Raw genomic sequence first — 17,214 nt, 5'->3', positions numbered from 1 at the left:
TCACTTCATGTTTCACCCGTAAAGAACTAAAAGTTTTAATTTTAAATTATAACCCTCGGTATTTTTTTTTTACTTTATAGGATAGAAACTTATGTTCTGGGCAGAAAGATATGTTATAATACATTTTGTAGGGGCCAGTTAAACCTACTCTAATATTGAAAAATCCCAAAATTAAGAAATTAGCGCTTATTAAGTTTTTCCACTGGACCCTTCAAATTAAATACTCATTCGGTAATCAAACTGTGACGTTAAATGGTAACCCACAAGTAGTGTCACAACTATCTAAAACCGGGGAAATGCTCAGTTAACATAACAATAAAGACAAAGCAGATTTTATTGTAGTCAAATTTTTAAGCTGCGTGCACAAACTTACGATTTCTGTTTACACTTTACGATTTATTGGTGCAGTTTGGTTGCGCAAATTATCTGAAAATATAAATGGCCCTTAAAAGCCGCAACGATAAGAAAGAGCCAGGAATTAGGTACAGAGTGGATCAAATTGAACGCTTTTAAAAACATCCTTTTCTATAGGAGATAGACGAAAACTAATATCGGTGTCTGGAGCTCAATTTTCATCAAAAACATGATGGTGAAAACCGCACATCGATATCTGTTAATCTTATCCTGTCGGAGTTACGAGGTGTTTTTCAAAAATGTGAATTTTTAACAAATCGCTGTAACTTTTTTGCTATGGAAAATTTTGTATTTCTATAAAAACATTTCTAAAGCGCTTTTTACGTAGAATTTAATGGTCTAATGGGAATGGTTTTAATAATGGTTTAATGGGATTTTTTTTTTAAATTAATAATTTAAGAGTTATAACAAAAAAAAAGATTTTTTTATTTGGGACACCCTGTATATTTTCAATTAACTGAAAAGAACTTAAAATTACCTTTCCAAAAATATAGCACACTTAATATTTTGTTATAATCTCCTTCCAAATACAGAAATTTTAAAAGTTCGCCAATTTTAACTAGTATAGGCTTTGGATCCCTTATTCATGATATGCCCCTAATGGAACTCGAAAACATATTTTTCCGCGCCGCCTCAAAACGCAAGTTATCAGCAAATTTTTGCAGCCAATTCCAACAATAATTAAATAGCTAACCAAGATCCCAGCCATTGGCCGTCGAGGCCGCCGGATTTAGTGCCTATGGATCTAATCCTATAGACATCTTTTGTGAAAGAACGAAGGTTCTTATTTTTAAATTCACTTTATAATCTAGACAAGAATTAGAAATCCTACTGCAGTTAAGGCAGGCGGCCACTGCGAGCGAAACTAAACTAAGCGAAGATAAGATTTGTAAAAATCAGCTTCCATACTTTTTAATGCGTCAGCGGCTACTTGACCGAATCAAACGAAAATATATGAACGAAGATTCGAATGGTAGTTTAGTTTCGCTCGTTTTAGTTCGTGACAGGTTCCAGCGAATTTTTCGCAGCGATTAGTTCTATGATAGCAGAGATACAATACGAAAACTTAGCTGACTACTGAGCGAAAATCGTTCCCAGTGGAGTTCCCATTTAATTACCGTTTGTTTTCATATTCTTAGCTTTTAGTTACGCTCGCAGTGGCCGCTCGCCTTTATGAGAGGGTATCTTTCACCCCCAATGAGTTAATGAATTCCGCGAGAAATGTTCAAAAACGGCCCCGTCTGCCCATAACAGAAGACGGTCGATATGTCAAACACCTGTAGCAAAATCTCATGTCTTGGTTTGCTATTTATTTTTATTGTTATTAGATATAGTTTAAATGTGTTGATGTTGGTTAAATATAGTTTAAATTGTTATAAAATTCTGCATCTCTCATTGCAAATATTATTTTCGTTTTAACTGATGCTCAAAGCTAATTATTTTGCATTACAGCCGCGCCGTTCAAAGCCTACTTATTTCAAGTAGGCGAACTTTTATAAACTCTATATCTCGAAGAGGAGTCGAGCAAAATATCATGTGTGCTATATTTTTGGAAAGGTATTTTTAAATTGTTTTCAATAAATTAAAAATATATAGGGTGTCCCATATAAAAAATCAAAATTTTTGTTGATAATTCCTAAATTATTAATTTTTAAAAAATTATACTTAAATCATTAAATTCTACGTAAAAAGGTGCTTTGGATATGTTTTCATAAAAATACAAAATTGCCCATAGCAAAAAAGTTACAGCAATTTGTTAAAAATGCACATTTTTGAAAACACCCCTTTTTTAACTCCGTAACTCCGAAACGGTAACATATATCGATAGGCGGTTTTCACTATCATGTTTTTGACCAAAATTGAGCTCCAAACACCTATATTAATTTTCGTTTATCCCTTATTTTTTTAGAATGAATTTAGAATTTAGAATGAGTGGGAGGGGGGTTAATCACTTCGACCTTACAGATCCATTGTGTCGCCCTTTCTTGAATCATAACTCATCATACAGTCACAAGGCTTTGACAAAAGCCAGTATCTGGGACGGTTTTATAGAGGGTAGTTCTCCATCTCCAATATCAGTCGTACCAAAATTCATGGCACGAATGGTTGTCGTCTCGGCGCACTCAGTGATGAGGTGTACTGGTGTTTCACCATCTCCCCCACAGAATCTGCATTCGCCGTTTCTTCTTAGTTTCAATCTACTGAGGTGTTCATTGAGGAGACAGTGTCCTGTTAAAAACCCCGTGACAATCCGAAGATTGTTCTTACTCAGACCCAGGAAGATCTGTGATTTTTCTTGATCATAAGCCCTCAGAAACTTCTTCGAGTGTCTTAGACCGTTGCAAGATTTCCATTCCAGGTTGCGGATGGAATCTTCCAAGTTCTTGAGTTCCGCCTTGAGTTGGTTACCACTTGAAAAGCAGAACGGTTCTGGTCCAGTTAGTGGAGTGTTCGCTCCTTTCCTAGCTAGATTATTTGCTTTTTCATTGCCTTCTATCCCTTGGTGAGCAGGCACCCAGTGTAGGAGGACTTTGTTTTCTTTGCCTAATTTATTCAGCTTCTCTATGCATTCTTTGACCAATTTCGAATTGATTGATACTGAGTTGATCGCCTTTAACGCTGCTTGACTATCAGATAAGATGGCTATTTCTTGTTTCCGATAGTTCCTATCTAAGATAAGTTGTACGCATCGCCTCAAAAAAATAAATTTATCCCTTATAGAAAAGGGTGTTTCCCTTTAAAAGCGTCCAATTCGGGCCACCCTGTACATTTAAAACAGTTAATTTTCAGCACTCAATCTTTTTTGCGTTTTCTTTCATAATTATTTATTATTATACAATATGTCTTAACATATAGTTCATATCTTTTGTGAAAATTTGAATACGTTTTATACAATAAAGAAGCAGCATCCACCATAGACTACACGAAAAATATATCAAAAATATAACTAAATAAAGATTATTTATAACTAAATAAGTCTAATAAAGGTAACAGTATGAATTAAATTGTGTAACCGTTCGAAAAAAAAGTATTTGTGAAACTTTTTAAACGCATTTTTTATATTAACCCTTTGGCAAGGCACTGTTTGGATAAAAATGGTAACAATTTGGTCTCGGGTGTTATTGGTCCTTGTATTCTTTAGTCATTGACGTCAACGTCAATGGTTTACATTTATCAGCGAGTCTGTATAAATCTATGAAAAATGCTAGTGATCAAATGAAGGAGCATTAAGCCGAACATGGAGGGTACCAGCCAGGGAATTTGGTATGGCTATATAACCCCTCGTGGATTATCTTCGAAGCTACAATCATCATAGGAAGGACTATACGAAGTACTATAGCCAATCTATAGGGGGATTATACCCAATCAGAAAATTGCCGAAGAGGAAACCTAGCTGGGAGCGAATAAGCTGTGGCAGTATTCTGTGCATGATGCATAACATATTGATATAGTTATCTTATGCCAATTTCTTTAATTAATGATCAGTACTATATAATATATAAAGAGAAATTAAAACAACATTCGTTGCACGTCATCAATGACACCATACGTCGTCTTATGGAGTTTGCTGGTGGTCGTATTATGATGTGCAACAAAAGTTATTTTAATTTCCTAATTGTTTTTTATGAGATATTTGCATTTAGTCATTATTTCCTAGAAACTACTTTTTTTTCTTACGTTTGATTGATCCAAATAGAAATAATGCGATTATTTACACCTCTGCAGATACAATAAATTTTGCAAGGTAATCCTAAGGTTACTATCAAGTAGAAATTTTAAAAAGACGCTATAAATCGTGATCACAGGCGTAGATTTTTATAAACGTCTGAATGCATTTAATCTGAGCATCTCATTTCGTTTATTGAAGTAATATTACCTACTATAATAGTCGACTACAAAATAAAATTTCCATCTTTCTCCTAAAAAATGTCTAGCTTATGATAGCTCATATAGACATTTTTTGCTTGCTGCCTGCCTGCCTGCCTGCCTGCCTGCCTGCGTGCCTGCCTGCTTGCCTGCCTGCCTGCTGTTATTTGGGTCATAAATGACCTAAATACAAAATATTTTCATGGTGTCTGTCTGTCTGTCTGTCCGTCTGTCTGTAACACGATAACTCAAAAACCGCTAAACCGATTTTAACCAAATTTGACACAAAAATACTGTGGCACCCGAGAATCTGGCCATTAGTTTTCTTTGGGGGTGGGGGGTTGGTAAGGGGGTATGGGAGGGGGTTAAAATTTTAAAAAATCGTAACTCCAAAATAAAGGTAGCTAGCGAAAGGCCGTTTTCAATTTAAAATTAGGAGTAATAAAATTGGAAAAATTCCTTTACCTTGAAACTAAAAGAACTGCCTACCAACTTTTTATTAACATATTTTAGTATGGTAGGAGAGTGTAAACCATTTTCAAACCAGTTATATAAATATGTATCTACATATTTTTTAAGATATTTTTTACTCCTACTTGTAGGTGGCGCCTACTTGTAGACGCCACCTACAAGTAGGAGTCATACTGGCATCAAAATTAAATTTTCATAAAAATATCGACGTTAGTTCAGAAATTATTAAAAAAAAGAATAAAGAAATAAAAATACTTCGTTTCAAAAATATATCGTTTCAAATATTATTGCACCGCGAAATAGGTAGTTACTTGTCAATTAGTAATCTATAAGCCTGTGAATATACTCACATAAACATATTAAATCTTTAATTATTACCACTATTATTAACTACTGTCGAAGGTGTTTAATGCTGTATAAGGGTCATTGCAATTAATAATACGTATAAGAAAATTAAGTTTTCCTCATTATTATTTTGCAAATCTACACGGGCTATTGTTATAGGTTTTTGTGTCTGCACGCGGTCATGATTGAGGTAATAAGTAGGTTTCTTAATTTTAATTCTCTCCATAATTATCAGTAATCTATCGGCCAGGGAACAAAATTTTTCGTATAAATTATCATTATTAATAATTTCGCATTGTAGAGTTGTTTCATGCTTTGCCAGTGACAGTTCTAGACGCAATTTCTGTAATTCGGTTTAATTGCTGAATTTTTGTCAGTCGTATGAACACAGCCTTTAAATATTAATAAAAAAACAGGTTAAGGTTATTACCCTTGATGTTGTCATAAAAAAATGTACAAGCCCAATAAAACGAAGCGAAAAGCGTATGTGTGAGCAATAAAATGATTTTTATTTTCTGAAAATATTATAGTGATATATATGTTTTTGGATATATGTATATTACATAATATTATTATTAAGTATTACATGTCCTTTTGTTAAACAAAAATAACTGTTTCAACTGTCTAAAGAGGAAAAAAATTATTTTAAACCATATGTTTTTTGAATATTTTAAATAAAAATAAATGTTTCAACACATAATATTGATTATGACAAAGCTCTGAAAATTTATATTATTTTAAATTCTAAATTAATAGTCAATTAGGAACAAATCATATTTGCATACCAAAACAATTCATTATAAATAAGTTCATCTAGATCAATACGCGTAATTATATTACGTTAATAACAAGCTGAACCAGTATTATTTTCCCTAATAGTAGCACTAATTTGAAACCCCATAATATGAAATTAATACATTAAATACCATATTATTATGAACATAAATGAAATATTCATTTTACTCTTTTATACAGGGTTATTCGCCTCATTCGACATGGAGTATTGTAGCCACGCCATTTTTGGAAATTGCGAGTGATGGGATCGTTGGAGGACTACTAAAAGTCCAATTTAAAATTGTTATATTTTATAGGGTACTTTATAGAGTTTTATCATAGTTTAAGGAAAAGAGTAGTTGCACTCTCGCAAATATTTTCTGACAGTTTTTGCAATCTGTCGAATATTGGCAGATTGCAAAGCGTTTCAGCTGAATTCCGTCTGTCGAGCTGCGAGGTTCGAGCGTTGCGTCCCAGCACAGAGACGGATTGATAAAAAATTAGGACCTTACTGTGTGCTGCTATTAATTGTAGTAATAATTAAAAAAATTGGTCCTTGAGTTTTTTTTAGATTTCGTAAATCGGCAAGCTGATAGTAATTATCAATAAACATTTAATTATATTTGTTTATTTTAGAAGCTGAGATATTATGTAATTAATTAAATGTTATTATTTATTTCATCGTGTGGGCAGATTTTAAAAATGGTTTTTTAGATATACAGTTTGTCTCAAATATGCGCATGAAAATATTTTTTGGTCAGGGGATTTGCCATAAAATTTTCATTCCAATAATAATTTACGAGATAATTTATATAGATTGGTTTTTGACACAATTTTAGAGTAAATATTTTGTACATCTAAAGTCTCCGCAAATTATTCATATTTTTTAATTGAAATAATTTTAAAATAGCATCATCTCTTATAAATTTAGTGGACTGTATTTTTTTATGTTTTTCTTTATTTATTTTTTATTATAAGTGGTCGTAATATAACAATATTCAAAATATTATACACAAAATATTGAATTTATATTTGAGGGAAGAAAAGTGCCACACCTAGCTTTAAGCGTAAATATACACACCTAGCCTAGCTTTTAGCGTAAATATACAGGGTGGCCCATTAGTGCGAGGAAGTCCAGTATCGTCGGCGTTGTCGAAGATGTGAAAAAAGTTTTATTCATATGTTTCAAGGTTTATAAAGGGGGGTAATCTAAAATATTTTGTTATATACAGGGCGTCACAAAAAAAGTTATGGTAAAGTTAGGTTTATTTTTTTAATTATTTTACATCATTCTGTATATATTATTCTATATAGGGTATTTTTTATGGCGTCACCAAAATCGGAATATTTAAAATGGTATATTATTTAATTTTATTGTGAACTCATATTTTCCTAAATACATATCTGTGAAACTATGGCGAGTGTCACGACTATACTTTGCCTAGTTAATAGACCACGACTATACATCCACGTCAGTGGTCACGGGAGGCGAGAACAAAGTCATATAAAGTGGCAGAAAAAGAACAAAGGATTTGACAACGAGTAAAGCTACTAGTTTCCTTATACTATGGTTTTATACTTTATTAAGTACAGAGCATCCCAAGCACAGAATATCTAGCTACGCAACAGAAAAATACTCGAAATGAAAGAGCTAAAATTGCACAAATAGAATACTAGATGGCGCGACAATATCATCATCAGAATATAATTAGAAATTTTGAACTTTCGGTTTTGGATCGACGGCTCGTCGACGGCCTTATAGCTCGGCTAAATTTGCACAGTTGCCAGATTCAAAAAGACTTGAATTGGCATCCCATTCTTTTTATTGTGTATAATGCAGTATGTGTTTCTTTCTATTCTTCTTTCCTTGTCAGATACACTTATATTAATTATTCCTTTGGCTATTAAAATAGTTTTAAGTATATTATTACAAAACATATACATTTTTAATATACACTATACCTTATAATGTTAAGTAAGAAAATACCTTTAATTACTTTTAAAATTTATAATATACAGGGCGATTGATAGTGATATTTATTAATGCTGGAACGTTAGTAATGAAATATAAGTTTAATAATAATGGAAATAATTTATTAAAATGCAGTACAAAAAATGTTAACTGACTAAAAAATACTATAATAACAAATTTCTTCCGTTTGCCACGTTATTTATATAGACCTAGGTAGATTTTAAAAAGTGACACGGGTACAATTAATAATATATTAGTTCGGCATAAAAGTTGCTGTCACGACATCGAACAATAAATTAAAATTCGTAAAATAAATTAAAATTATTAATTAAACAAATCTTTATAAAGAAACGCAAGTATACCAAATTTGGGCCCAATCGAACTCCAGGAAATGATATCATAATAGTGTACTATATTATGGTACCACTCGATATACTTTAAGGTACCATAATATTGCAATGTCACCGAAGATCCGTAGTATACAAAATTTAAGAACAATCGAACGCCATGAAATGGTATCGTAATATGGTACTATATTAAGGTACCACTTTATATACATCATAGTACCATCATATTACAATGTCACCGAAAATACGTAGTATCCCAAGTTTAAGCCCAATCGAACGCCATGTACGTAATATAGTACTCTATTATGGTACCAGTTGATATGCTTCATGGTACCATAATAATGCAATGTCATCAAAAATACGCAAGTATATATCAAATATGAGCTCAATCGAACGCCAGGAAATGGTATTGAAATATGGTACTATATTAAGGTACCATTTTATATGCATCATAGTACCATCATATTACAATGTAACCGAAGATACGTAGTATAACAAGTTTAAGCCTAATCGAACGCCAGGAAATGGTATCGTAATATGGTACTATATTATGGTACCTCTTATTATGCTCCATGGTACCATAATATTACAATGTCACCGAAAATACGTAGTATACCAAGTTTAAGCCCTATTGCCGCCATGTACCTAATATTGCTATGTCATCAAATATGGTACTATAGAAGGTACCACTTTATATGTTCATGGTACCATGATATTACAATGTCACTGAAGATATAGTATACCAAGTTTAAGCCCAATCGAACGCCATGTATCGTAATATAGTACTATATTATGGTATCACTTGATATGCTTCTGAAAAAAACGGCGTCCAGTTGGCTTGAGAAGGACGATCGATGACATTTCCCATATAAATTTACATATAAAATGACTGCGGTATTCATTTCATAGCTATCGCTAACGCCGTTTTTTCCCGATTATACGATATGAACTTGGTATGAACACAATCGAACGTCAGGAAGTGGTAGAACTATAATAATAGTTCTGTAGAACAATCCTTATTATATTGTCGCCGAATTACAATGAAAATTCAGGATTTAATTATACAATCAAACGTCAGGAAGTAATTGTAATTTAGCTCATAAGATTTAATTCCAACTAACATAGCAAACTGAAAAAAACAGCTCTGATCTATTTTAATATGTTTAAATGATGTAGCAAATTTGAAGGTAGGCTTTATCAGGAAGTATTACGATATGAATTACACAATGGCAACACTGCACAAAATTCTTTTAAAATTTGTTTGTAGAAAACTGTTTTCTTTTAAATTTATTGCCCTCTATTATGTAGTAGCGAAACTACCACATCAAAATATCTGATTTGGAGACAGGCTTTTAAAGCCTGTCTCCTTTTGCTTCCTACAATTTTATACATGTAACGAGGCTTCTGTTGCGTAGCTAGATATTCTGTGATCCCAAGTAAAGAAAAGATGTCAAACTTGTATTTTTTAAATGTAACGCCCTGTGCATGATAACATTTTTAGTTTCTACGATTAATATAAAGCTCAATTTAATTATGGTTTACTGCACTTTAATCTTACCGTTTTGAAATATTTACGGTTATTACAGCTAGTAATTATTTAATATAAATATTTTGACATTCGTTACGAACCGCAAGTTATAATTTCAAATAAACCATATGCGAAAATGTCAAAAGTTGACATATGATATGTCATTCTATTCAGAGTGACATTTTCTATCGAATAAAGTAAAAAAATACCGAGGGTGCCATTTAAAAATCAAAAGTTGTAGTCATTTCCGGTGAAACCGGAAGTAACCGAAAACAAATGAATACGTCAATCAATCCTAATATACTAACATACCAAATCTCGTTTTTAACTAAAAAAAAATAAAAAAGTTATAGAGGTGAAGCAGCCTTATAATTATTATAAATCTCCAAGCAAAATATTTCATATTTGACTCACATATTGCTCAACAGTGTAATAAAGGAATTGTACGTTTAAAGAGATTGCAACGAAAAAAATAGCATAATAATAAATTATTCGTAAAGCTTTGTCTACACGTTCAGTTTTACCTGTCAGATTTGCCTGTCGGTTAAAATGAAAGACGTCTAGAAAACTGACAGCATTTCTGCAATACGCTGGGTGTTCTACCTGCAGTTTTATAAATTACATTGTGTATAGTGAAGTTAATAAAAAAAAATGGAATTTTATTGCAAAAGTGTATTTATGGTTTAAAATTCATTGTAAATACACACAGCTAATTGTCAAAATAATATTCTTTTGGTAATAATCATTAAATATCTCTAAAAAATCTTATAGAATTACATTACTTTGGGAAATTATGCAAAAATATCTACATATATAAAATGCTAATGTTTATCTGTGTCGTCTCTACTGAAGCAACGACTTGCTCTAGAAAGTTGCTTTTTTTACTAAAATATAGCTAATTGGCTCTTCTAAAAACTGTCGTCGTCGGATTTTTTGTTTTTCATTTAATTAAAAAAATATTTTTTTTTCCTGATGTCGCGGCGAATGCGCCAGGCTTCAACTAGTTAGACATATTTTTTAAAAAGTTTTGACTGAACAGGCAAGACCGACAAGTAAAACGTTATGTGTAGGCGAGGCTTAATGCAATTAGAAGAATAAAACATTCTTTTATATTATGTTTCATTCGTATTAAATAATATAGGACACATTTAAATGCGTCCTATTAATAAGCGGTGAACTGGAACGGATTCAGCGTGATCTTGAAAAATCAACTTTCCGTTTATTGTTTCTCGCACAAAAAAAATTGTATTATTATTAATGAGTAATTAGAAGAACTATATACTTAACATCCTCGATAATATTACTTTTATTGCAAACAATTAACTCTCCCCAAGCACTATTTAAACCTTTTAGTATATGAGGGATAGTTTCACCCCCTTACAATTCGAGTTTCGAAAAATCCCTTCTTACCGAACCTCTACACCCTAAAGTCAATCTGTTTTCCAAAAATCAGCTTTTTACGTCAAGCGCTTTAAGCAGGATCGTGATTAATCAATGACCAGATATTTAGAAACACCCTGTATACATTTTTAAAAAATCTTAAAATATGTAAAAAACAAAATAAAATGTACAGGGTGGGTCAAATTCGACGCTTTTAAATGGAAACATCCTTTTCTATAGGAGATAGACGAAAACTAATATCGCCGTCTGGAGCTCAATTTTTATCAAAAACATGATGGTGAAAACCGCATATCGATATCTGTTACCGTTTCGGAGTTACGGAGTGTTTTTCAAAAATGTGCATTTTTAACAAATCGCTGTAACTTTTTTGCTATGGAAAATGTTGTATTTTTATGAAAACATTTCCAAAGCACCTTTTTACGTAGAATTTAGTGGTTTAAGTATAATTTTTTTAAAATAAATAATTTAAGAATTATCAACAGGAAATTTGATTTTTTATATGGGACACCCTGTATATTTTTAATTTATTGAAAAGAATTTAAAATTACCTTTCCAAAAATATAACACACTTGATATTTTGCTCGATTCCTCTTCGAGATATAGAGTATATAGAAATTCGCACGCTTTAAATAAGTAGGCTTAGAAGGGCACCGGCTGTAATGTAAAAAAATTCTAGCTGTGAGCATCATTTAAAACGAAAATAATATTTGCTATGAGAAATGCAGAATTTTATAACAATTTAAAGTATATTTAACCAACATCAACACATTTAAACTATATCTAATAACAATTAAAATAAATAGCAAACCAAGACATGAGATTTTGCTACAGGTGTTCGACATATCGACCGTCTTCTGTTATGGACAGACGGGGCAGTTTTTGAACATTTCTTGCGGAATTCATTAACTCGGTGGGGGTGAAAGATAATCTCTTATAACTGCTAAGTATTTCTAATTCTTGTCTAGATTATACGGAAGAATAAGGAACCTTTATTCTTCCGCAAATATATCCATAGGATTAGATCCATGGGCACTAAGTCAGGCGGCATCGACGGCCAACGGCTTGGATCTTGGTTAGCTATTCAATTATTCTTGAAATTGGCTGCAAAAATGTGCTGATAACTTCAGCGTTCATAGGCGGTGCGTCGTCTTGCTGGAAAAATATGTTTTCGAGTTCCATTAAGGGCATATCATCAATAAGGGGTCCAAAGCCTACTAGTTAAAAGTGGCAAACTTTTAAAAATTCTGTATTTTGAAGAGGATTATAACAAAATATCAAGTGTGCTATATTTTTGGAAAGGTAATTTTAAATTCTTTTCAGTTAATTAAAAATATAGAGGGTGTCACAAATAAAAAATCAATTTTTCTGTTGATAACTCTTAAATTATTAATTTTAAAAAAATTATATTTAAACAATTAAATTCTACGTAAAAAATGCTTTGGAATTGTTTTCATAGAAATACAAAATTTTCCATAGCAAAAAAGTTACAGCGATTTGTTAAAACTGCATATTTTTGAAAAACACCCCGTAACTCCGAAACGGTAACAGATATTGATGTGCGGTTTTCACCATCATGTTTTTGACAAAAATTGAGCTCCAGACACCGATATTAGTTTTCGTCTATCTCCAATAGAAAAGGGTGTTTCCATTTAAAAGCGTCGAATTTGACCCACCCTGTACGTGTTTAAGCGTTTTTTCGGAAACTTGACAATATATTAGTATAGATTTGAACACATTTACAGGTTACAATACGCAATATAAAATTACCATTAACTTCTATCCAAATGAACGCAACAGCATAAATCATATTATTTACACTCAGTCAGCTGGAACTATTGTAGGAAGATCGCGATATCCAATCAGTATTCAATTTATTGACACCGTCGTCGGCACGAAAAAAAAGTATTATAATGCATAATTACTAAACGCTTTTAACATCTGAATTCCGCTTTTTTCTTGCTTCTTTCTCTCTTGTCTTTGCGAAATTAATTTGTCACCCGCCAACAAGATGAGGATGATCTTTTGTTTTAGCCGGCTGAGCGTGAAGGTCAGAAAATTCAATAAACCTGGTAGGGTTCAAACGATACGTATTGACAACTACAGAGAAACCGATAAAAATTGGTTTTCATAGAAATCTGTTAATTAGTCATCAACTATTGTATGATAATTAAGTTGTTAAGAAATTAAAGATTTGATTGTTAATTACAACAAGGTTTTGTCGGTAAACAAGATTTTGTATATAAATATAATTATTTATATACACTCAGATGCAAAAAAAACGCAACGGAAAAATTTTTTCTGTTATATTTTTGTTATTTTTAGCATTATTTTCATGAATTCATGAATAGCAATTCCTGGTTTTTGAATACAGTAACTTGAAATATTTGACCCTAAAAAACGCGGAAACAATTTTTTTCGACTGCGAATAAATTATTCTCATTTTACTAAAAAAAAAATTCAAGAAATTTTTTAAAACTTCTTTAATTTTAAGGCCCATTAGTATTTTTCAAAGTAGAAACAATACATTTATCAATAAAGTTCTTTGCGTTTAACTTTTTTGCCTTGGGTAACGAGTTACAGAATCGGTTAAAGTGTTTCAATAATTATGATCTTCAAACATCCTCCACACTTAAATACTTTTGTTTTGTTTTCCTTTACTGCCATCTGGCATATGTCTCTAACTAAATCATAAAAATAATATTTTTAATATAATTATCCAAATTTAGGATAAAACGCGACTTAGACGCCATGTTATTATAGTTTTGTATTTCTGTGAATTAGGATTGTAAACAACGTTGCAGTTTGTACTAAATTAGGCTGCTAGCCAACGTCGGTATCCAACGTCGTTTCGACCCAAAAATTATTCTCCAAACTAGAGCAGACTAGGGTTGGCACGAGGTCGTGCCGACGTTTGGTCGCGTGACACAACGTTGTCCCAACGTCCAAATGGTGCTTGGGTTGTTAAAAGCTTGTTAAAGGTAGGCCTATTCCCAAACATTTTTATTTCCATTTTAGCAAAGCTTCTTTAACATGAATATTAAAAAGCATTGGAGATACATAGCAACCTTGGCGAAGGCACTTTGTTACGCAGAAATCTTTAGACAATCTATTTCCTATTTTAATTTTCGAGGTGGAATTCTTATAGAGGTTTTTAACAGCATTTATGAGGGTTTCGTTAATGGAAGTTGAGATAAAGTTTCTCTCATTAAATTTGATACATCTAACAGCGTGTTATATTAAAATGCTAATATTTCAACGATGTTTCACAAAGAACCAACTATATACAGACTCGGTACTATAAGTTATGTATTTGTAAAACAATTATTTGATATGGTAAATTGATTCCACATACATTGTTTTTGATGACATTAAATCAAAAAAATTGAATTATGTACAAAATGTTGTCGGTCCCGGTATAGTGAAATATTTGTTTTTTCTTCTAAAACAAAAGCTCTAAACAATGTTCTACCTTTCCCGTTAAAATGTCAGTTTTACAGAGAAGTAGGTAAACTAACTGGTTTACAAAAGTGATTTTCAATGTTTTGCAACCACTTTATACCCCCAGTCCGCATTAGACAGACAAAATCTGTCTGCAAATATTTACCCTTTTGCTCTATTGATGTGCCAACTGAAAATATTAAAGAAATATTTTACTTTCAGTTTAAAGAAGCTTTGAATAGTTTCATTTATATTCAGCTTATACAAATCAAAACTGTACTACACTCTTTTAAAAAATAAAAATAATAAAAGTCTTTAAATAGTCTTTAAATCCCTCAAGATTTTAAGAGTTTTTAACGCCCCAAAACCAATGGCATATTGAACAAACAACTTAATTTTAAAAAATAGGTTTTTGTAATAATCCGCATTTTTTTGTTATTTGCTCTACGTAACACTGAACATCAATTTTGTACATTATAATTTGTTGTTAAGTAGTTTAATACTTTATTCTAGTTTTTGGTTGCAATTTCTTGTTGCAATCTATTTTATTAAATAATTTTAATGTGGTCCAGAGACCTGCAATGAATTAGTTTTATTTTTTTCTGGAAAATAGTTATAAATAAAATAGAAAAAAAAATTCTTGCAGTATAGGTATATAATAAAATTATATAAGGATTCTTGCAACTTAACTGCTTACATAGAAATTTAATTCTACGCTGTGTTTGTCATAATGTGGATCAACCTGCTCTCACTACCGGTTTCGGAGCCCTACTCCATCATCAGGTGAGCCTGGGCAGATCCACAAAATGATAACCACAGCGCAGAGATAGTTAATTCCGACTTGTAAAATAATAATAATATTTAAATATTTTTTACTTGTAATATCATGTCATTTTTACTAGAAAAACATTGACAAGCTAGTTTCAAGAAATTCGTCCACTAAGTATAAATCAAAATTACACAGAACTTCTATTTTACAAATATTTAACATCCTGTATTTTTAAAACTATGCAATATGTGTACAATTTTTTTATATTTTTTGATAACGGATTACCCCCTAAAATTTAGCCTTACATTTTTGGAACACCCTGTGTATGATTGATATTAAAATGCAATTAAATTGAATTTTTCAATCAGCAATTTTTATTTACAGTAAGTCAATAAACTTTGCATCAGAAAATAACTAATTTTTCTACATACATTTAATAGAAAGAGAGTTAATTACAATAATAAGAAATAATAACAATTTAATTATTAAAATTAATTTGAAATCCATGACCTGCCCCGTGACCTCCTTTATTCAAACCTTGCCCATAGTTTCCCAGGACATTACTAATATGGTTATTATAGTAGAAGTAATTAAATTTTCTATTTTCAATTTTCTTTATACTTGACGGAAGAAAAATGTAAGACAGATGAGGAGGAATGTAGAGATGATGAACTACTTTTCCAGGAATCCACTTGTGCTGTCCATCTTCCTTATTTGGATGGTTATTATTAGAAAACATTGCTTTTTGAAAGGGTTGCACCAATTTAGATTCATTTATTAAAACATCCGGAAATAACACAAGCCCTTTTTCTAAAGAGTACACGTGAGAAATCCCATAAAAAATGAGTATTTTACACTAGAATTAACAAAAATTAATTATAACACATTATTTTAATATACAAGAATTTTTATATTCTTCGGAAAATATAAACGTAAAATTTACCTGCAAGAATATTTTCAACAAGCACATTTTCAACAGCTAATGTTAAGTCTGCTAAAGTAACTGGTTAGATATTCAAATCGATAGATAAATAGGTCGAACAACTTATAGTTATAACAAATGGATAGATTTTAAATTAATGTCTAATTTAATGTATGTTTTTAAACTAGGTAGATGTATTTGTCTTACCGAACTAAAAAGCAGGTTATTCAACAGGTGTATATGTGATATTTTTCAATTTAAAGGTAGCCATACACATACAGTTTTTCCTGAATGTTTGTACTACGCAGTCCAAGCCATGAGATATTCTTCAATGTGTATGGTGAAGACCTGGAGGTGGACTGTATTATATTCCACTATTATATTCCACTATTTTATAGGTTTTCTATTTATGAGTATAGAGATACAAAGAGGCAGTTTTCACACCACAGCACTGTGCTACTTTTTAGTTCTTACAGTCTTAAGAGTAACGATGATAAAAAAACTTTCAGGAGCGTTCCCTGAAAGCGCTAGAGTAATATCGCGCTTTTGATAACTGCCGCTAATTTAGCCACGATCTTTTTGTCTGCTCTTTTGCATACGGCTTTCAAAATAATGTATGCCATAATTTTTTTTTCAAAATTTTTATGCCTCTTTCGCGTTGTCTGCCGTCATTTTAGCCACGAGAAAAATGTCTGCCAGCAATTTTCCACGTTTCCTAATAATAAATAAAAGCTATTTTCGCAATTATAACTCGTGTACCTTATAATATTTTTAGTGTTAAAATTTCATCCTTTTGATTGGTCGCCCCCGCGTTAAGTCCCGGGATCACGCTGGCAGACATGAATATGTCATAATGACTACACAAAAGGATACTTCACAAGAAAAATTAGCCATGTAACGCTGATAAGGTTTCTTATGTAGCCAGCTCTCCGTCTATTAGTTCCTGAAATGCTTCTGCTCTTAGTT

The sequence above is a fragment of the Sitophilus oryzae genome, unplaced genomic scaffold (assembly GCF_002938485.1).
Source record: "Sitophilus oryzae breed Bouriz unplaced genomic scaffold, Soryzae_2.0 scaffold_829_pilon_pilon, whole genome shotgun sequence".
Taxonomy (NCBI): Eukaryota; Metazoa; Arthropoda; class Insecta; order Coleoptera; family Curculionidae; genus Sitophilus; species Sitophilus oryzae.
Note: the sequence above shows the minus strand (reverse complement) of the source record.